The sequence below is a fragment of the Cygnus olor genome, chromosome 3 (genome assembly GCF_009769625.2).
Source record: "Cygnus olor isolate bCygOlo1 chromosome 3, bCygOlo1.pri.v2, whole genome shotgun sequence".
Classification (NCBI taxonomy): Eukaryota; Metazoa; Chordata; class Aves; order Anseriformes; family Anatidae; genus Cygnus; species Cygnus olor.
Window position 1 is genome coordinate 118,444,731 of NC_049171.1, and position 23,230 is coordinate 118,467,960.

General features: G+C 41.4%; 1 long non-coding RNA gene across 2 annotated transcripts in view; it reads left to right on the forward strand.

Annotated features, from left to right (window-relative positions):
• Nucleotides 1–23,230, forward strand: part of LOC121068284 — a 106,007-nt gene that overhangs the window by 61,330 nt on the left and 21,447 nt on the right. For both annotated transcript variants that reach the window (XR_005818774.1, XR_005818775.1), the window contains one exon: nt 5,291–5,499. This is a non-coding gene — a long non-coding RNA (uncharacterized LOC121068284). The remainder of the gene's footprint in view (nt 1–5,290; nt 5,500–23,230) is intronic.

Genomic DNA, 23,230 nt, shown 5'->3' on the forward strand with positions numbered 1-23,230 from the left:
ACCCTGTGGAGTTAATAGCAGAGCTGCCGCAGTCAATAGCAACAGTTTTGCCAATCTCAGTGGCGCATGATTTGGTCTACAATGTTCCATCTCAGAGCACAGCATTTGAGACAAATTTGTGCAAAAAAAAACATCAGCTGTTTTGACGCCTCAAAACACGGGGAGAACAGCCATGGCCCTGCAAGCAAACGCTGCAGAGCAGTAGTTGGTGTCGCAGTGAGAGCTGTCATACCCAGGTGCACAGGCTGGCGTTGGGAGTGTCTGGTCCTGCTCAGGTGCTGATCCCAGCTGTGGGCCTTTCTGCAAATGTAGCACCGTGTGTGTGCCTCTGACCCTGAATCGCACTGTGACTGGAATTTTAAATTGGAGTGGTACATCTGCCTGCGAGGAGGAAAGGAGAGTTTAGCATTTAGCTCTTGCAGGGGACACTGGGGAAACCTTCAGGAACTTCTATGTGATCATCATCTCTGCTTTCACATTCATCGCAAAACGTCTCGGGCTGTAAGTGGTGTTTCAGGTCACATTTTTAGAGAACATACGTAAAGGAATTACCGGATTGCAGGAATGGGAGAAAAGTGTGGGGATATTTCCATGTGCTCCCCTAAACACTCACAGCCCGTGTGGCTGCATCAGCCCCTGGTTGGGCCAGCCTAGCGGGCACGTTGTCTCCCCAGGGCACGAGGCTTTCCTGGGCTTTTCCTTGGCTGCTGGTGCCATTCAGTGGGGTGCCTCTGCCTTCCCCCTGCTTCTGCCTTTCAGACACAGCCCCTGCCCAGCATCTCCCTCCCTGCTGGTTCTGTGGGTGGGATGCACTGGGGCTGCAGGCTGCTGCGGCACTGAAGGGCCTGACGCTGGGGTTGCTGACTGCATGATCATCTCCGCGTCCCAATTACCACTGAGGAAACTTTGCTCACCTGTAGGACATCTAAAAATAATATCTGGTTTTAGAGATGTAGGGCAGTGGCTTCGTTAGGAAGCTAATTTTCTAAGATTCTTAAAAAGAAAACATTGAACTTTTGCATTCCTGCACATTTGGTGATCCTAGATTTCACAGTCATCAATAGAATAGTGGTTTGGAACACATCATAGGTATGAATTCTGTGGTATTACTAACAGAGCTCAGCCCAGAGCATTTGGGTCTTTGGATGTTTCTTCCAAATCCTCTTGTTTCACACGCTTCTGGTTTTGGTCAGGCATATCATCCTAAGGGGAGCAATTCCCCAGGGTATGTATGGTACTAGCAGGGGTCTGAAGCCAAGTGGTGTCTCTGTAAGGTGGAAATATGTGACACCAGTAGATACACTTCAGTATGAGCTTCTCATGTTGAAAAAGTTGGCAAGGAGCCCATGGTATTTTAAAATTAATTATTCTTCTGAAGCCAAGCTGAAAAAAAAGAACAGCGAGGTGAAACCAGGCAATACAATTACTCTCAGATGAGGCAAAATAAACCATATGTCAGCTACACCTTAAAGCCGGGGGGTGCTGCCTTTGTTTTTCTCAATGCAGTATTTTTGCTGAGGTATTACAGGACGTGTTGTGTGTCCCACAGCAAAGCCCTGGCATTCAGCTGGTGTCTGGCACGACAGCAGCAATACCATACTGTCTTTTTCTTTTTAATTAATTAATACGGGTCTTATCTTACAATTAGCTGTTCAGGTGCTGGCAAATGCTGGGCAAATATTTGAATTTTTGTTTTTTGTTATTGATGATATGATTTTAACATCTGCTGAGTACAGGAGATGCAGGAGCTGACGTGCCAAAAACCAGCTAAATAAATAAATAAATGGAAGCCCAGCTGTTCCTAGCAGGGCATCGACTCAGCTCCCTCAGCTGTTCTCCTGACACAGCCAGTGCTGAGTATGCAGGCACTTGCTCCCTTGTGGCACTGAGCCCATGGCTTTGGTCCACTGCGAGCCATTTACAGCACCTGGAGAAGGGGCAGCAGAGCTCATGTGGAGGCCCTGGGCAGCCTGTCTAGCAGGCATGGATGTGGCTCCGGCTGGCACGGGCCAGGTTTAAGTGTGACAGCGTGGGTGTGATGGCCCCGGCTGGAGGTGGCGCCGCATCTCGAGCTTAACAAATCACATGAACTTGTACAGAGAAAAAGGTAATTAATGGGATTCTTGCCTCAGAGAGGAAAAGAATAAAGAATTCTGCCCTAACTCCGTAGGAACAGGGTGATTTGTCATTTTAAAAGCTCTATTTCTGTTTGCTATTTATGTGGCACAATCCCAGCCATTACACTGGCTGTTAAATTAAGCACGTCTCAGGAGTTGCATTGTCCAAGAAGCTGTGTTGTAAAAAGGTACAGGAAAACATTGCAGCTCAGCCTGTAATGCAGTAATGTAACTGCTCTAGCCATGACAGGAATATTTTTCTTTTTTCTTCTTCATCTTCTTTGTCCACAGGGATAATAAACAGAGAGAAAGCAAACTGCTGCATGCTTGTGCATTTACACGACTTCTAGACGCACAGCAAAGACCTTTTGGTGTTACTATGGAGTACTAATCCAATACTTGTTAGTGGGTTTTGGCTATTTACGTGCGTCATGTTGGAGTTGGAAGAGGGGGTCCCCATTGATCTGTGTTACAAAGAACTGATTGCACCAAGGATGAGGTTTTAAAGCTGTTTTATAACCTGAATCAGCAAACTTGTTTGAGTTCATTGATTAAAGCTTGGCAAAAAGTCATTCTCAGATGGGAAGCGAGGCAACTTTAACATCTCCCTGACTTTGCAGAGAAGGCTTAAAGCAACCCAAAGCCTTTGTGTGGCACAGCGTTTAGTTCTGTAACAGAAGGCAAACGAGGAGTGTTTCAACCCCCAGCTAGGGCTGGGCAGGCAGGCAGGGAGGAGAGCACCTGATGAGGCACCACCTTTGTTGCAAGCACTGGATGACTATTTCTGGAGCAGAGACCGATGCACCTTGGAGCCAGCTGCAGGACCAACGTGCTCCCAGCACCTTGCTGAGGCAACATTAAGCACAGGCAGTGCTGGAGGGAGATGCTCTGGCACTCTCAGCACGTACTGCCCGGGTGTCTCCTTCCCTTACCCTTCCCTTGTCCTCCCCCTCTTCTCCAGGGCAATTTCATGTGACTTGGCACACAAGGCAACAGTGACAAGCCAGCAGCCTTTCACACCAGGCTGCAGTTTGGGAGGGGACTGGCACAAACTCAATGCCTTTTTCTTCTTGCCCTTGCTATAGCTCTAGATGGAGGCAGCAGCTCCTATATTCTTCCTGAGCAGTTGCTGAGATTGCCCTGGCCTTAACCAAACCGCAGGAGGAGAAGAGGGGTGGAAATCTGGGCAGGCACCTACGCTCTCCCTTTTGCTCTCCCTATTTTTGAACCCCCTGGGTAAAGAAATGTTGGGGAAAAATTGTAATTGAATAAATTAGGATCCATCATGCTTCATGGGCAGTGTTGTTGCTGTGGTAAAAGGGAAACGAGAGCTCTCAGAAATGCAGAGTGTGCCTGAAATCACAGGTGTTAAAAGCTGGTGCCAGCTGCCAGAAAAGTTAGATTCATTATACCAAATTCAGCAAAAGTTGAGAATAATGTTTCAGGTAAGAGCTAGGAGAGAAAACATTCAGCATAAATCTCTGACACTGTTTCTTTCTCTAAGCTGGGGGGGGGGACAGACAAAGATAGAAGTACTTTAATAGAAGATTGGAAATGCCTTTGTACAGTGAAGCTGCTCTATTGCTTATTTCTTGCTTTGGGTAGGGACTCTAGATAACACCTAACGCAGACCCTCCTACGTAACTGTCTCAGTCGAAGTAGGGTTTGGAGTGGCTCTTGAATTATTTGTCTTCTGGCTTCAACTGAGAAAAAATACCTGATGTGACTTAGAAGATCCATACAATTCATTCCATTCAGGTATCAGAGAAAAAAAATCATGAACTATCACCTGCGATTAAATCAATCTGGTGACATTATGTTCTGCTCACAGACATTGTGCAGCCAGAAAAAGAGCTGGCGTCTTCAAGTAGGTTCTTTGCTGTGCATTAAACCAGTAGCTTGGTTTTTTTTTCCACAATGAGGTAAATCAATGTGCTAAAAGTAAAACTGCAAATCAAAGCAGTAAAGTTGGTATCATCAAAAAAAAAAAAAAAGAAAAAAAGAAAAAAAAAAAGTAGTGGTAAATGTTCTCTTATTGGTGTCCTTAGAGAAGTCCCCCCTCAAATGAAACCAGGTGGTACAGACAGGCTTTATCAGGAGCGATCTAGCAGAGTGATTCCTTGTCCTCATTTGTTGCCTGATAGAATTTCCTTCCCTACGGGCTGATATAGGGGCACAATGCACAGCTATTCAGGATCAGCCATGTAGGGCATGAATTATGAAAATACATTTTTATTGACTTTTCATTGTATTAGTTCCAAACCCCTTGTTTTCAGAAAGAAAGCTGGAGACATTTAATAAGATTAGTTACCATTGATGGTATTTTAAGATCTCTTTCAGTAGCTAATGAGCAAGCAGACAGGAATCTAAAGATGAAACCAGTTACTCAGTGCTGTTGAAACTTTTAGAAAAAAGGACAGTGTCTAACACTAAATAGCTGTATATAATTAACAGAAAATTCTCAACAAATGGTATTAATGTTCCTAGGCAGATGATTTGGCTATTTATTTGCTTATCTTACTTCAGTAAAATTTTTATGTGGTTGAAGCAGATTCCCCTCTAATGAAGTGACACAACTTCAAGTCACCAACTCCTGCGTAACTAGCTCCTTAGCATCACCAGTGTATGGAACATCCATGCAGCCTTTGTGTAGCACAATATTTGTGATTAATTGGAACAAGGAAGTACAGTAAGTGGATGCTTGCAAGTTAAAAAGAAACACAAAGTTTCCATGCAAAACTGCCATTTACATACATTGTTAAATGCAGTACACCAGGTCGTGAGATGGTGTTTTCCAGTATGTAGGACTAGCAGATATTTACCACTCTCTACCTGTTGGAGAAGATCCTTCTCAGGTATCTGCTATGCTGTATTAAATTTGGTAAATATTTTTATCATCTTTGTCATCCCTGATTTTGGAGGTTTTAGAGCCATTTGCAATTTCTCATTTCCGTCATGTGAGCTATGGAACTTGCTTGTGACAGAGATCACCCTAAGGATGAGCTTTGCATTTTATTATCAGCTTGGTTGTGGATTAGGATTTCTCTGATACCTCAACAGTGAGCTTCTGGGTGAAACTCTCCTTTTGTTGTGCCCACTGGTTTTTGAGACTTTTTATTGCAGTGGATTAGCTGGTAAATTTCTGCTTACTCAGGGCCTCTTTGCATTAACAGCCCCGCCGTCTACAAACCAGCCTGCAGAAGATGGATTTCTGAGGTGAACTGTCCTGCACTGATAAGCATCTCTGATAAAAATCTGATACTCGCTGTGTGATCCGGGAGAAGAGACGCAAGGATCCATCAGAACATGTCCCTCCCTGACCACCACAGGGCTGCTTCCCAGAAGATGGTGCTCTTTCCCCGAGACTGGTGAGGGAGACCTTGTAAGTACAGTGTTCACACAAAATGTGGGCATCCTAGTGGATGTCAATAAATTCTTTTTCTTAGCTGAGTTATGACGTGCAGAAAGCAAACTCCACAATCAGTAAGATTGTAAAGTAGGTATGTTTATTCAGCGCTGGGCAGCACGGCGGGTAGTCCCACCAAAGTCATGCGCACCCCAATGCAGCACTTGCCTTGGTTATATGTAGTGAAGAGTTACATATGCATGAAGTTTCTCGATACGCCTATACGTATGCATAACCTATCCCCGCTTTGTATTAAAATTAGTTCCAGGGAGTCATTTTCATAGATTCCTCCTATCCACGCTTGCGCAGTGTTTTCTGGTAGTGGTTGCCGGGGGTCGTGGGGATGAAGATTAGTGAGTCTTCCTTGTCACCACCGGTTGACCACTTCTCTCAGCAGACTCACAAGCTTCTCAGCTTCTGCTTAAACTGCAGATTCGGTTTCAGTTGGTTCTTGAAATGTGTTTCCTGTTTTCTATCAGGAACTGTTTTTCATGAGGAATCCCAGAATTTCCTGCCTCAGTTTCTTTGCACAATAGGTAGCGGAAGATATAGTACATGTCCCTTACCTGTCTTATTTACTAAAATTCTTTTGGCTTCCTTTCACATGCCCATTAGTCTATCTTATCCACTAAAATCCTTTTGGCTTCCTTACACATGCTCATTAGCCTATCTTATCTACTAAAATTCTTTCAGCCTCCTCTCTGTTAAACAAGAGAACATGAACATGTTGACCATAGATACTTTATTACAAAATAAAACTTTAAAGTTCTTACTTTTTTCATCAGTAAATTACACTTAACTATAGTAATGATACATGAAAGTAAATGAAGTTATTAAAAGAGCCCAGATGCCAAACTCTTACTTTCTTTTTCCCCCTGGAAGCAACTTAGTGACTCCTTGGCAGACTAGGGCATATAAAACTTTGCAATTTTCTTGGATATGCCACTTGATTAGGAAGTTGGTGATTTGTCTTATTGACAGCAATCACCCCCTTTTTGCTGGAAGCCAATCCATTAACTCCTCTTTGGGGTAGAGAGAGGTATTCATTCCTGGTGTGCTTTGGTTTCTAACTGTGACTAAGACTGAGGGGGATTTTAAATTTCCACGTTGAAAACCAAGTGAAAATGTAATGAGCATGGAAGATTGATAGAAAAATACATATGTTAGTTCTTGCTAAAGTAAGGATGGTTTGTGGGAAGCTACAAATCATGCAGAAGGTGTTTTTCGTGTCAGGACTGCAGCAGCAGAGCCCTTCTGGTATCAGGTGCTGCAGCAAATAACTAAATGAGAACTTGAATACATTAATAATACTCTGACACTTCTGTATTTAGTGTTTGATCTTCTTCCCTTAAAATTAGTGCTAAACCTCCTTCTCCTTCCCTTCCCTGCTCACTGCTAGATTTGGGGTAAAGCTCTTGATCTCATTTAAGCCTGGACACATTGAGGAGACCCTGTGGAAACTGAACAAAATTATCGTTGTTAATAACACCGAATAATTAGCAGTGTCCCAGCTTCCACTGTTTTGGACGCTGAACAGTGTTACCTTTCATTTTACTGCTCTAGATCAGATACTCATTTTTTACAGCTCACATGTGCATTATCTAAACTGCAGAAAAGATTATGAAGAAGGGAAGTTTTGTAAGCGCTGATGTGGTTGCCATGACTACCTAAGCCACTTTGCGGTACCATACAAGTCTTTCACTTTATCTGTCTAGATTTACACAAACAACATTTTTGTGTGTGAGAGAGAGACTGAAGAAACAAGGCTCAAGCCTCAATATGTGTAGGGTGTGTGTGGCATCCAGGTGAAGTTAATGTGTGTTTTTTTCATTTTGGTTGTGGTCTTCCCACTCCCCATTCACACACACATCCCCTTCCAAAAAAATCAAACAGTATGTGTATGTTGTCTGCCTTGGACTGAGAGAGACAGGTCAAAGCTATTTGCTAATTTTGGCTGAAGTGAGAAGGTCTGATGTCCTGGCAATCAGCACCACAAATGATCAAGTGAAGTGGGCTGCTTTGACTTATCCTGAGGTGCAGGCATCTTCTGTGAAGCTGTCAGCATTCAAAGAAATCTGATTGTTTATATAGCTTCAGTTTTTGTGTTCCTGCCCTCTTTTCCTTGGCACTAATTGTGATGCTTGCAAAGCCACCCCAGCTCTTCAGCATCTAATTTTCTCATTGGGTGCAGTGCCGTTGGATGTGCCTTTCTCTTTTGCCCAGCTAGAAAAGAGGAGGAAGGGGACCAGAGCAACTGAGGGGTCTCTGTGACAAGGCACAGCCAGAAGTTTCCATACACCTCATTAAAATAAAAAAGAAATAGCAAACCAGTATCAGACTATAGAGATGCTATACTTACTGAAATCTGCTGGAACCAGACCCATGAATAATCATTGCCATGTCTTTGCACCTCTACAAGAACCCAGGTGTTCAACTGTACTGTCAGAGGGGCCCAGACAGACCATTAACATGGCCAGAGGAGTTTCAGCTGCTTTTGTTCTTTGCATGTGACTCAAGCAGGGACTGTGTGTATGTGTGCAGGGTTTTTTGAGTCCTGTAGTTGAGAGCAATGTGCTGAATACAGCTTTCCATTGCTGCTGTTTCCTTGTGCAGATCAGATGGGTTCTCCCCTGGGTGTTTCTCTTCCCCTTGAGTCACTTGGTCATAACACGGGAGGGGTTGCAAGTTCCTGAGGAGCGGCGTTCCCCTCGCTGTGACAGTTCATAAACATCTTCCCGAGGGCTCGTAAAGTTGGGACCGCTGGGACACGCAGACACCCTCTGTCACAGGCACTCAGAAAAGTGCAGTTAAGCCTCCAAAGTCTTTTTTGGCTTTCCTTTTAGGAAAGGGTTTGCTAAGTGACAGACTGATGGATCATTTGCAAAGGAACAACCAGAAGTAGGAGTAGTGCAAGTCTAAATGTTAGCGTATTCCTGATGCTTTATTTCAGGGAAAACAATGAACACAAACCTGATGGGTAATCAAAGCAAGAACAAGGAAAAAGTACTAAGTGTGTTTAAGATATGCAAGAGATGTAACATGTTCTGGGCATGGGGTCTCCAAAACAACAAGGGTCAGTTTAAGATAAAGTTTTGTTGCTAGGAGACTGTAACCATGAAATAGAAATGCTGGTTAGTTGACATACTTGAGAGAGGGTGGGAAAAGACATCTCAGTGTCTGTGTTATGTCAAAAACATAAAACAACGTGATTATTTTGGAAAAACTAACTACAACAATACAAATCCAAAAAGCAGTAAATCCAACCCAAGTGCAAATGGTCACAGGCTCTGGTTTAAAGTTTGATTACAAGAATGTAGCTGGAGTTAATAATTTAGATGATCCAGCAGTTAAATCCTCTGAGGAGGATGAGGAAAAAGATAAGAAAAGAGAGGTTAAACATATGCAGCTGCATCGCTCTTCTAACACTGTATCAACACAGACCTATAGGAGAGTGGGCAGCTCAGGTGACAGGAGTTTGTAAAATCTGTACACGCGCTGCTATGCTTTGTGCTTTCATAAAGACCTTAAAACATCTGAGAAGAGCCAATACAACATACAAAGAAAGAAATGTAAAAGATTTCAGAAAAATCTGAAAGAAAAAATATTAAAAAAAAAAAAAGGAGGGGGGGAGGTAAGGACAGAATTTCAGAAGATACAGTGCTGTGGTACCACTGAGCAAACCAAGGACACAGAGGCACAGCATGAAGCTCTCTAAAGTTCTAGATAACAAGGATCAAGAGGATAGTGGGATCCAAGAAAACTCACCAAAATTTGGTAAGCTGAAGTCAATGGTGTTAAAAGAATGATTATAAAACTGTGTTGGGATTACATAGCTGCCCTCATTGCAGATGGTACCCATCAGTAACCTTTACCCATTGTGCAGGTGTGGATAAAACTGCAGTAAAGAAAACAAGCCCCAGGAGCCAGGCCAGGTCATCATGTTCTCTCTTAATAGTAACAAGAAAAGAACAACTAGCAAAAAGGAAGCACTCTATTAAAAATCTCCTCTTTTGTGTTCCTCATGGTCAGAGGAAGAAAATAATGGTCCATCCGATGAGGTAGTTTTTCATTCCTCGTTTTCTTCTTGTTGCTGACAAAGCTGGCACATACCTGCATAAAAGAAAGCATCTGCAAAATGCTTCTGTAGCTAGTGGCAACATGAAGTTTCAAATAAAATATTTTCATATGCTGATATGCTTTAAAATCTGATCAAGTGTGGTGAGAATCTGGAGTTGTGAAAGCTTGCAGTGCAAAAAATTGTAGGCTATTCAATATTAATATTATAATAAAGTCAATAATTTATGCTAAGAATACTTAAAAATTGCAAAATGTAATTAAATTATTTTGCCAGTGGGGAAATGGTGAAAAAATGAGTTGTGCTTATTTAACTTAATTTTGGTTTCTTAGCGTGAGGTTTATAATTACTTTAAGTATGCATGTTGTTTGTTTTCATTAGCAGTAATTGACCAGTAAACATGATAGTAGCATACTTTCTTCTGGAAAACTCGACTAGTATGTCTCTGTAGTAAGAAGCTCTGACCAAAAATACCATACAGAGTGCACCTCAAATGTATCATCCTTGAGACTGGCTGCCCTTAACATATATGCATCCATTACACAGTACAAACTGCAGGTCCCTGTGGGTTGATGTCTTAATGCTGTAGGTTGCAGAGCGTTAGCTCAGAAATGCACTCCCCAAGCTGTGCTTAGACATCTTGTCCTGGTTTCAGGTAGGACAGAGTTAATTTTCCTCCTAGTAGCTGGCAGGGTGCTATGTTTTGGATTAAAATGAGAAGAGCGCTGATAACATGCTGATGTTTTAATTGTTGTAGAGCAGTGCTTACACCAAGCCAAGGGCTTTTCAGCTTCTCGCTCTGTCCTGCTAGCGAGCAGGCTAGGGATGCAGCAGGAGCTGGGAGGGGACAGACCCAGGACAGCTGACCCAAACTGGCCAAAGGGGTATTCCATACCATCCGACGTCATGCTGAACAATATATAGGGGTGGCTAGCCGGGGTGGGGGGGGGCGGCTGCTCGGGGATAGGCTGGGCATCGGTCAACGGGTGGTGAGCAATTGCATTGTGCATCACTTATTTCGTACACATTATTACTATTAATACTATTATTATTATTGTTGTTGTTGTTGTTGTTATTCTTTTCCCTGTCTTAATAAACTGTCTTTATCTCAACTCACAGGCTTCACTTTCCTGTTTCTCTCCCCCATCCCGGAGAGGGAGGGGGGAGGGTGAGCGAACGCCTGTGTGGTGTTTGGCTGCCAGCTGGGCTAAACCACAACACATCTTTATAACACCCCAGCAACCAGAGAAAGTTTATTTATGTAAGTCTGGCTCTAAATTTGGAAGAAGCAGCATAGATCATCCTGCTTGCAAATATCTTTCACCTGTGCTTCCAGAGGCAGCAACTGCCTGGAGGAAATATTTCTGCTGATAATACCGTGAGTACAGATACTAAATGCTTGGAGACACAAATATGTCCAGAGCAGAGATATACAGTCAGCTGCCATAGTGTCTTTAAAAAAAAAAAAAAATCCAGGGCTTTACTCTTTCTTTACGTGCAGTTCTGAGAGCTGGCAGAGTTCATACCTGCATATTTCAGCAGCAAAGGCAGGTGCTTAACATATCCTAAATTACCAGTTAGAGCTCAAATTCCCATCCCTGCCTAGATGTAGTGTGAGCAGCAGTCAGTCCCATGTCTCCTGTCACAAGAACTTTACCTGTCAGTACGGGTGTAATATACAGACACAGCCAGAAGTAACACCCCTTAAATCCTAAGCTAGAGAAGGCAACGTTGTCAAGTAAACAAATTTTTATTGGTATTTCTCATCTGCTCTGTTTTCATTGTGACTTTGGCTGCTCTGCAAGAAGCATAAAATTGGGTCTGGAACTCTGTTTTCTACATCTCGGGTAGCTGGAAGCTGCAGTGTTTTCCTCAAGATACCAAACAGTTGTGCACAGCACTTTCCTTCTCAGAGATTGCTGCTTCTGGGGCGCACAGAAGGGCTATTGGACAAAGGGCATCTGTGAGCAGAAGACATTTGATTCCCAATCAAGCATCTTAGCTACTAGGTCCCCCTGACTCTACAAATTTTGTTCCCCAGCTTTCAAAGCCCAGTTTAAGACCTGGCTATATTCCTAGTCTGTGTTTGGATTAGATGGTTGTGCACAACATATCTTTCTCTTCTTCCTCCCAAACGGATAGGAAATCCAGAAGAAAACCATACAGCACTGAAACCAGGTCCTTGATCTGGATAAAGGAGAGTGCATTTTTCATTGATGTACGCAATTAGCTTCTGTTGCTGTTCCGTTGGTGGATGCCAGGTAAAAGAAGCTTGGCTTACTTGAGAATGTATGCTAAGGCTCGATACCACTGGGAACTGTTTGTCACCAGGTATCTGCTAGTGTAAAAGCCTGACGGTACCTACCTGTAAACACTGAACAAAGAGCTACCTTTTCACCTGCCCTGTAAGATCATCCCATGTTCTCAGAGCCCTAGGGGTCTCTCACAGCCAGGATAAGCCATCTTGCCACAGAGCTGGGAAGGAGTGCACAGTCCTGCAGACCACGAGCAACATAATCACTTCATCAGCTACCCACAGCTGACAAATGCAAAGTCATCAAGCACTTTTAAAAAACAAGAGTTCGTAAGAATTAAAGTTTTTTTTTCAATAGGCAGAGTTTGCCATAGGGAACATGCTCTAAGTATGCCATTCACAAGTCGTAAGGTAATGAGAAATTAAAGAAAAAGCCAATTAGGGAGACATGCAGAAATCATCAGAGAATCATAGTTGACTGTTTTCTGTACTCCCAATTCAATTGTTTTTTGCCATCTAGAGGAAAATAAAATAATCGCCCAGGAAAGAGCACTGCTGATCGATTAGCACATTGTGTTGCAGCGATATCTTCATTACAGTGGTAGATTACAAAAATCATTCATAATGGGAGTTTTCAGCTAAACAGCATTGCTTTCAAATGCAGACATTACTGATCATTCACACGGTTAACAGATTAGTGATGTTGATGGAGCGGCCAGCTATCTCCAGTAAATAAGTACTTTTTCTGAAGATAAGAAAGCTGAGGATTACAAGGACTCACATATTTTATTTTCAGACAGTCCTTGTTTCAGGTTTCTTACTTCTTCTTAAAGGCTTGGAAGAAATAACATTTATTTCTCTTAAAATTTAAGGATGTGTTTGCTGTTAAAGTATTCACTCTATTAAAAGGGCGTAAGGATTATTTTGATTTTAAGGTCTACTATATCAATGTGAAAAAATGTCTATTTGGCCAAATTGGCCCATGATCTTAAAGATTTCAGGCAGGAATTATACATATTATGTTTAACTTGTTTCTACGGGGATTACTTCTCAGCTGCTAAGTGGGAGGGAAAACATTGGAAACTGCTTGACCGTGTGTTGATGTGTGTATGTAGAGGCTGGGAAAGGCCCTGGTAGTGGCTTGATTCTGCTCTTTTCCTGCTTAACCTGCACTTTGAGAGGTCTTCTGTGATAACGGTGTCTATTAGAGAAAAGGAAATGTCTGTGTGTAAATGCATATTTTATATAGTGCCTCTCTCTCTAGACTATATTATTATGTAGAATGTGATTTCTTAGTGCCGAACTCCCAACTTGTCCGTAACATCGTGCTGCATTTAGGCAGCTGGCACATAATCTCTCCTTTAAGTGCTCAGTTTCAGCACAGTCATGAAAGATATTCTCAGGAGCTGACCCACAACAAAATGTATCCTGAGAGAACAAAACAGATATGGAACACCTGCTGGGGGATTCATTGATCAAACAGATTGGCTTTACTGGAAGAGATAATTGAAGCACTTGCTGCTCGGGCTTTGCTTGACTTTCGGAGTTGCCTCTCTCTTAAACCCTTACTGTTAATGTTCTCTCTCAAATCAGATTTACATTCTCCAGGATGCATTCATTGAGGGTAAAAAGTAGATGTTGGAAGGCATCATTAACAGTATTTATCCTGTAAGTGAGGTACTTGGTCCTCGAATAGAGATAAGTATAACACATGCTAATACCTTGCTAGTTCTAGCATTTTGATTTTCAAAAATTGTCTGTAGCTGGAACACTGCTGCCACATCTGGAGCTCAGTTGTTGCTTGTAAGCTGCTTAAATATTAAATGTTTATTGATTTCTTATCCTGAGGAACTTGATAGTTTCAGCCAACTGAAATCTCTGTATAAAAGACTCAGTCCTTGAGGAAACTGAAAGTGATGAGGTCTAGAAAAAGAATGTTGTAGAACAGCTTTCGGGGGGGAGGAATGACAGAATTACTGCAACTAAGTTGTTGCTTAATGCTGTGCAAAATAGCCTGAAAATCATTGCATCCATTTGTCTGCAGATCTTCTGAGACCAAACTCTGGTCTCACAGGCTGCAGCAGTAGGGGAATTTGGTTTTAGAGGATATTTATAGTACAAGAATTTTACCTATAGATAAGTGAACCATCTTGTGAGAGGTAAGATTCAGAAATAAGGTAGTTCTTAACTCTGAAACTGGAGATAACGGACGTTCCCTTCTGCTGTGGTTCAGGCTGTCTCTCTCTGTGACTGCTGTACCAGTTACAAAGCGTTTCCAGGAAAGGTTATTCACTAGTAAGTGTGCAGCCCTTGGAGCTCTTCTGGTGAGAAACTATGGAAATAAAGCATGTGTTTCTGTGAATACTTAGCATCTTGCCCTGGCCCCTTTGGGCCCTTTGATCTGAAATGTGTAACCTGACAGACGTATTTCACACAGCAACTTATTTGTCACTTGTCTGTAGGTACAGTGGATCGGAACCCAGCCCACATACCATCAGTAAACGAATTTTCCTCTGCATTTTTCTCTTTAATATGTTTTCTCCATAGCAGTATACCTGAGCCCAAAGTTCATTCAAGTGTCAAATAAAGAAGTGCCCAGCTGGGGGCGAGGGCGACTTCAGAGTTTGAGAAGGTTCTGTTTTGAATTAGTTTTCTTTGTTGGTTGTTTCAGGTTACAAAATCCATACTGTATACTTTTATTTTTCCACATGACTTCAGTAGCATCTGGGTTTGATAAAGATTTTCTGGCTATGTCTTCATTTATTGTGAAATTGTCAAATAAGCAAGCTCCTGGTTAATAATTAATTTACTTCAGCAATCAGTTTTTGCTGGGTTGTTACCTTGATCCCATTCTTACTAGTGTCCTTACACATGCAGGAAGCATTCTCCCTATTTTGAAGTTAATGTTACAGCTCTTTAGCCACTTCGGAAATAAAGGTGAGTGCATTAGTATTGATTCCTTTGCTTGAAATAACAGGAATGCAGCCTAATCGCCTCTCCAAATCACCAATGCATTCCAGACTGAGGATGGAATGTAAAAAATATATGGAGAAAACAGGAATGTTTGTATTGCAGAGGGCACCAAATGTTGAAGGCACCTGGCCAGGCCTTGCATCCCTCCTAGTGAATAAGGAATAATTTGAATATTATGGTTGCAAGACATAAAGTGTAGTTTTCTCCTCTAAACTGCATGGTTTCTTGAACTATGTTTCTTCCTTATATTACTGACAAAGATTCATTAACTATTCTACTTTTCAAACTCTCATAGTATTTTTTCCCCTGTTTTGTTAAGCTGCTTGTATATTCATACTCTGACAGCTATCGATCCAAATTTAGGAGGAGAGCTCTTGGAAGGTGTTTCTTCTCTTTCTCACTTCAGCTGAGTAGGTCAGGAAATTAATTCCTATGATTAAGTCTTAAAGGTACTTAAATGCAGATACAGTTGAAAAGAAAGAAAAATCCAAAATTGTTAAGATTTTTTCTAAATAACTTCATTCTTTTCTTACCTATTTCCTACTTAGTAATTCCTTCCTGAGTCTTAAATAGGCTAACCCTTCCTTTCTTCCTGCAACTGAATACTGAAACACCAAGGCAGGACAATATGCCATGCTGGGCAATTTACTGAAAATCCTAAGGGCCTAAATACCTGTGCTGCTGTCAGACGTGTTGCTGGTTTTCCAAAACAAACAAACAGGGAAGAAAAAAAAAGTTCACCAGAGTAGGATTTTTTGTTAAGAGATGCTAACCAACTTTGCAGGCAACACTGAACTAGCTACAGGAAACACTTCTTAGGTATACTTTTCCTGGTAAGGGTCAGACATATATTCAAAAAGGTCATGCACAGCTTCTGCAGTGCATTTAAGACCTAATCAAATTGCACCAAGGAAATGAGCTTCTTAAAAAGTAGATGAAATCAGTTTTGCAAACGTTTAGCTTAAAATACTGATGTTTATACAAGGAACTGAATTTTGAAGGAGGTTTGTTCTTCATTCAGCTTTTCTAACTACAGTTCTTTCATATTTCATCGCCTCAGTTCTGCAAAACTTAATGTAAAATTGCATCTTTAGTGTAGGGTCAATCTAACATCACCTGCCATCTCCAGCATTTAAGAATCATGTGTCCCTCTGCCCAGTGTGTTAGACTGGGACAAACCAAGTGGATTTCCTGTAAAACCAGGCCTTATGTATTTGAGTTAAAATAATAAGGGAATCATACAGCTAATAGATTAGTGTAATTTATTTATTTACTTAATCTCTTGAAAAACTCTATCAAGTAATCTTTTTGGTTGCAGTTCATGTGCAATGGGTAGAGGAAAAGAAATTAGACTTGAATGTAGAAGAAATCTGTGACTGAGCAACTCCATAGTGCGGCCATTCTTTTTCACTGAGTAACAGCTCAGATAAATTTCAGAGGACAGAAAAAAAGAAACTTGTATTCAGAAAATCCTTGTATACTTTGAAATGTAATGCAGAAATTTTGAAAACATTAAATTAAACTCATGATAATATGATATCTTTATCCTCATCCACAGTTATACACAATCAAGCATGTTACATTTTTCAGTCTGGCATCCCCCAGTTGCTGTAGATGATCCCTAAATGTTTAGTGCTTTCATTGCAGAGTGCTTTGAAAACATAAGTCAAAATAAATTTGTTCATTCCATCTTGTTGATGGTTTTTGTTGATGATTTTGTGATGGCAACTCTACAGTAATTTACAATAAATGTAATGGTAGGTGAACAAATTTTCATTGAAAAATAGTGAAAAACTACAAAATAAAAATAATGGTCAGGACGTATCTTGCAGACACAGGAAATGCATACCTAAAAAGCAATTTAAGCCATCTCAGAATATGTTAGCAAGAATAGATTAAGAGGTATCTCACCCTGGAAATGGGAGCACCTGCTGAGTGGGAGATAGCAGATGCTCAAGGCTCCTTTGCCTCACAAGCAAAGGCCTGCCCAGAAGTTATGCCAGCAAACCTACCCCAGGGCGTACATTGCGTAGGTAGAAGATAGCTGACCAATGCAGAAGTTAGCCATGGAAGCACTGCAGCTTTTATCTGAGACAGGCACAGTCACTGGAAACTGAGGGGTTGATACAAGAAATCTGAGGTCTTTCCAATCCAAAATTTCACTGTTGCCAGTGTTAGTGTGTATATCATGCATGCAGTTACGCATTCTTATTTCTGGTGTGGTGGTGTTTATTGTTTTTTTTCTTTTTCTTTCTTTTTTTTTTTCCCATTGTGATAGCTTGACATGAAAGAAATTAGTTCTGGTCTTGAGATGTACAGCAAAATGTATTTCACCATGTACCAGAGCAGTGAAGCCCTTTGGGGCATCTTTATTGAGCATGAGCTACTGCTACTACTAGGCTGTCTCAGAGGTTAAGAAAATCAATAACATCAGTTTGAAAACCTCAAGTCTTGCAAAGCCCCTTCTCAGCCATTTTTCACTTCAACTTTTATTCCATTAATTTTTCTCTCACTCTGTCATTCATATTTGTTTAATACTCCTGAGCTGCAAATGAGTTTTGAAGGTAAAATGTTCTTGTAAGATGAATGCAGTTACTCATTTAATTGCTGCCATTGCACAGCAATTATCACCAACAGGTGTTGTGGTAGTCTTCAACCAGTGGGAATCTGCAGAGATTCCCTGTATAGCAAGGAAATTGTTTGTGAGGGTGATATCCAACACTGCTGGCCAGTATTACATGCTGTGGTTCTGCTGATTCACTTGAGTAAAAAAAATAAATGTTTCTCACAAAATAGGAGAATAGGAGCCTTCTCCAAGTTCCTTAAAAACTTGTAAGCAGACATACCTATTTGCCTTTCTCCTGTCTGGAAGTAACTATTCTCAAACAGAAAAGTTATTTTCCTGCTTAATATTTTCCCCCATTTTAAAGATTTTTTTTTCCTTTCCTAATAATAACAAATCTGTTCACTTCTGAATATTAACATCTAGAAGCTAAAACATTACTGTGTCATTCCCAAAAGTGCTTGCTACGGCTACATGAAATTAAAGCCATTGAACGTGATTCAGGTAAAACCTTCCTGAGATCAATACAGCAGCAAGTTGCTCAGGAAAGGCTTTGATGTTTTTTTTGTTTAGTGTTACTGCACGGCGGTGCTCAGGATGCACAGGCAAATCACCCAAGTTGCTGGTGCTTACCGTTTGTTGGTATAAACACATGAAATATTCCAGGGGCATGTTAATTTAAAGTTAGGCTTCCAAACTCCATAGAGCGGAGATGTTTCACTGTTCGTAGAGTGACACTGCCTGAACTTGATCACCTTTGACATTTTTAATAGGCCCCAGTGTGTCTCATAAAGAGTACAATGACCTTTTATCTCTGTTCTGTGCAGTTGCCAAAGCTTGTATGCATTAGAAGCTATTGGCAGCCTCTGTGGGCTTAATTACTGGGGGGGAGGGGACCTCACATATTAAACAGAATCATTTTCAATATTAAAAAATGGTTGAAACTCTTGTGTTACAGCATGAAAAGCATTCTAGCGTGTAGTTTTGCTCCTTAATGGAGGATCAAAGAGTATTTACTCCTTTCAGGAGCAAATGCAAATAATGACAGCAAAACTATCCTTTACATAATATTAACTATTGAAAAAATATCACAATTCTTTATTTTTTTAAGCATATCTACTGAATACATACTTTGCTGCAAGCAGTAATCTAGCTTTATGTTGTCTATGGGACTAGCTTGTAGCTGTTGTTCTGTCATCTGAATTCTCGGATGTAAGTGGATCCAGAAGTAGGGTTTTAGAATAGCAATGTACCCAGGAAATTATCATCATACTGGGAAAATGATGGAGGTTCGAGTACATTTATTCTCAGTCATGAGAAGATGCCATGAAATCTTGGCTCTGCTGAATCCAGAAGTAAATCTCCCCTTGCATTCTCAGTAGCATTAGATTGCATTTAAATGGAAAGAAAGAGTGACAGAGTTCATCAGTAAGAGGCCTCTTGCACTGATGAGATGCCCCGAGTGGGTTGTGGTGCCCCAGACCCTCAGAGTTTGGTGGTCAGCATGTCCTGTCCCCACTGCCCATGGTCAGCCCACTCCCTATGTGGCAGGGCAGCTGACACTTTGCCCGTGTTGCGCTGTACTGCAGCTCTGGCTCCTGTCACCCGGCAGCTGTGGAGACATTTCCATTCTTTTGCCACTTCGTCAGCCCGAATCTGTGCCGTGAGACTGTTCCAGGAAGGCTACAGAAGAACACCGTGGCTAGAAGCAATGTTCCTCTTCCTCTACCACAGTATCTTCTCAATTTTTGTTTACACCAAATATGCTGTCAGCTCCAGATAACATTGGCAATTTTAACATCAGTGTAATCAACACATTTTTGTCCTCTTTTTCTGTGATGTTAGCTTTCATTTTCTTTTTTTTCTTTTTCTTTTTTTTAATCAAAGCAAATTGTTCCAGAAACTTCTGTAATTCCTCTCTTTAGCCAAACAGTAAAATCACTTTCTTAGAGCCGTTTTAGCACTTGCCACGTGTGCTAGTCCTACTGATATCTATCAACACATCTCTCCCTCTTTTTCTTCTGTTTTCTCTTCATAGAAGAGGAAATGTTAGCTCAGTTCAGCTTCTCATAATTGTTGATCTAGGTTATCTAGGGGTATTTTACACAGTGCTAATGTATTTTGGCTTTTAAGGGAGTTTCTGTATCAATGGATTCCTTTCTCAACTCTCAGTTAAATTAGTTTTTGGTGAAGTCTGCCCACAGTGCTTGAAATGAAGTTCAAGACGCTGTTTTCATTTGCACACGCACATAACTAAGTTTCAATAAGCCAGTGGCTAGCATTTTGGTAGGCAGCAAAGAGTTAGGAGCCAAGTGCTGCTGAGCATTTGTAGCTGATACTAGGGACATAAAAGGAGGCTTTCCTTGCAGTTTGCCACTAATTGCATCCGCAAAAGGCGGGGAGGCTGGGCTAATTGTGAGTGATGGATTATATGTAAAATTAGCACTCCTATAGAAAAAATGCCTCCTTCATGATAAGTAATACCAATAACAGTTTTCTGGCCAGGTTGAATGCATTGATGATTAATATAAAATTAAGATAAATCATTTGGGAGAACTGCACTAAATATGCACTAAAATCAATCAAGCGTACATCACATCCTATTAATCACTGGGCTTCTCTTCCGTCCGCCTGCGTGTAGCCGCATGCACTGCATGTTCAGCCTGGGGCACAGCCACCACCAGAGCCACTGCCCCACTGGCACCTGAAGCATCTTACAACCATGCTGCTCCTCAGCGTCTCCTCTTGTCTCAAAGGCTTTTTCTTCCACTCAGTGCCCATTTATGTCCCAGCTAATTAATCATCATATGTTAAATAGCATGGCACACGCACAAGGACATTCTGTAGTGAAGGTGACAAGATATCCAAGGATATTTAGAGCTGATAAGTATTGCTAAATAATTCCCAGTGCTCTGCCTACCTGCCCTTTGGTCAGGATGCTGCATCCTTCGCAGCATGCTTTCCTTGCTCCGCACCTGTGTAGAGCCTGATGCAACATCAAATGCAGCTGGTGTTTCAGTTCATGGTAGGGACTGTCCATTTCTAGAGCATTATTTAAAATATTTAAGTCTGTCTTTTTGCTCCACTGTGAAAATCTCCTTATTGGGCTATTTACAGTCTTTTATCACTAGAAGTGGAGAAAGTGGGGAGGTTCTGCAGTCAGCCTATGTACCACCGGTGTTACATGTCAAGTTCTTAGCATCTCTCACAAGATGTTATTACCCATGTCTCCTAAATATCCTTATGACCTTGCGAATTGAGCTACGTATAGCCTACCTTCCAGCAGGATGGCACAGCACTTTCAGGAGCTGCTGTTGCTCCTGAAGCTGGAGCGGTGGGCACACGGGGGCTGATGTCTCCCGCCTCAGCTCTGAGCTCCCAGGGCACTCTGCCTGCCCAGAGCGGCCAGCCTAATGCCAGCAAAGACCGGGGGATTGCTGCTTCTGGACTCATGGCTCTGTGTCTGTGGAGAGAAGGGAATTAAATTTACAGGATTTCCACAAATGTATTGGCGAGGTGATCTTGTGTTGTTTTTTTTTTTTTCTTTTTTTTTTTTGCATAGATAGTCTGCAATGCCCAAATCAGAAATGCTTGCCTGTATGCAGCATGATGTTCACATTTGGGGCTTTTACTCCTCTTGGTGCCAAGTCTGACAAGCTGGCTGTTGCTCATTTTGTGTGAGTGACAGGAACCTGGAGATACGGCCCTCTCCGCTGCGTATGTGCTGTCAGCTCAGGTTATTCACATCCTGTGGTAGTGTTGAATTGCCCTTCTGATGTAGGCAGAGATCCTATTTGTCTTTGTAGCTGCAGAACTGGCAGACTTGCTGAAGTTTAACCAGAAGGCCCTTGAAAGTCCCTACAGCTGATTTCATTATGGCTTTTTTCTTTTTCATTATGTTTGACATTTTGAAGGCTGAGCCTCATTATAGGCAGGCAATCTCCAGCACCAAGCTGGGGAAATGAGTTCTGTGAGATGGTGAACACATGAAAAAAGTGAGAGAGAGTGACCACAAAATTAAAATGAGATTTGAGGCACATTTTTCCTGTGATGTAGACTTGTGCAATATGTGTTCAGCGCAATGTGCCTAGAAACCAAAGACCTTAAAAATGGGAGCAAAAGTAATCCCTTTTCACTGGGCATCCAAGGAACAGGAGTATTCAGTTCACTGCAGCATTTCTTCTGCTCAGTGTATAAATACCCTTATTAATGTAGCAATACTAATATTTGCAAGGCTAATTCTACTTTTGTAATGATGGAAATGTGTTTGAGGTGGTTTGTAGTCAAAAGTCTTTAAACCAGAGGCAAAGGTGTCAGTGACACAGTCCCAGAGAAGGAGGAGCACCAGGCACTTGCTGTTAGGCTGATCCTGCTAATATAACCTGAAAGCCATCTGTATGCCATCCCGTATCAACTGTTTCACTCGACTGAGTCACAGTTGAGAGAACATTCTGCTGTATACGATGAGCTCTGCTTGTTTCTTCTCCCTGTACCCTTTCTGAGGCCTGTTTTACTCCCTCTGTTTATATGTAGTTATTTCTAAGATCTTTTTTAAATCCAGCTCTCCTACTTCACCATTCTATATAAATGCTCTTTTATAGTACCATGAATTGGTTACTACACCAATAAACTCCTGTGTAACACAGGGCAAGGACAGTCTAAAGCACAACGTGGTTCACATGCGTTAAAAAGCTAGACCTCCTCGCTGTCGCAGAGAAGCAGGCAGATGACACACTGTAAATGTTTGCTAATATATTAACATATCAGTGACAAATTAGAGTTACCTTGGTTTCCGCCTTTCTTTGCCTGTTAATGAAGGTGATACATCTTCCAAGAATGTCAAACTGTGGTTCCAAAATAGAGTAAATTCTTAATAATGTAATCGGATAATTAAACATTAGCACTTGTGACAATTTTGGCATTAAGTGGTCTCATTAAAGTCAGTTTCTTCTTTTCTTCTGTCAAAGAGAAACAGAACTGCTGAGGCAACAAGATCTGAGTCTTCTGCTTTAAAACCACTCCGTTCTCCAGATCCATATTTAAATGACGAGGCAACGCTGAGTGAGTGCCCATCGTGCTCTTTGCAGTGAAATTTAGTGGGCCTTCAGTCCGAGTTTTGGACTGCACACAGTCACAGTTACAGGAAGAGAAAGATACAAGGTGTAAGGAGGAACACTAGCTTATAATCAGGTTAAAGGCTGTTAAAGATTTAGAAGTTATTTCACAAGCACAGAGAGAGAATGAGGATTTGTATTTGAAAACATACAGGCATTTGACTATTTGTTTTTTTACTCCAGTAGTAAAAAAAAAAAGAATCTTTCTTCCTTAAATTGGGTTATTTTTGGAAAGATTAAAATGTTAAAGAAAGAAAGATAATGAAGGCAGGTTACGAAAAACTAAGCAAAAACTGTTTTTTAAAAAACAGACAAAATCTTCTCACAGTTCAAGGACCACTGCTAGATCATGTCAAAGAGACCTGAGGCAGTGCACAGCACCACCATGCCGTGGCTTGCCAGACTGGCCTCCGCTGTGCCAAGGAGATCTGGCAAATTAAAATGACATGATTCTCTTGAACCGTATCCAAATGATTAGAAAGTAATTCTTTGAGGAAGTTTAAACTTCTTACGGGAAGCTGACAAAACTGTAACTTCCCTCCAGAACATCTCAACGGAAAATCCTCAACCTATTTGAAGAAGGAAGAGCATTATTTAACTTGTGCAGTTTTCAACAGAATTAAATCTTCCAATATATTGCATTAATAGTTACTTCTTGTGGAAAAAAACTATCCTGAAATGTATCCTGCAAGTGGGATGTAGAAACAGCTTTAAGTGGAGAGTAGGTA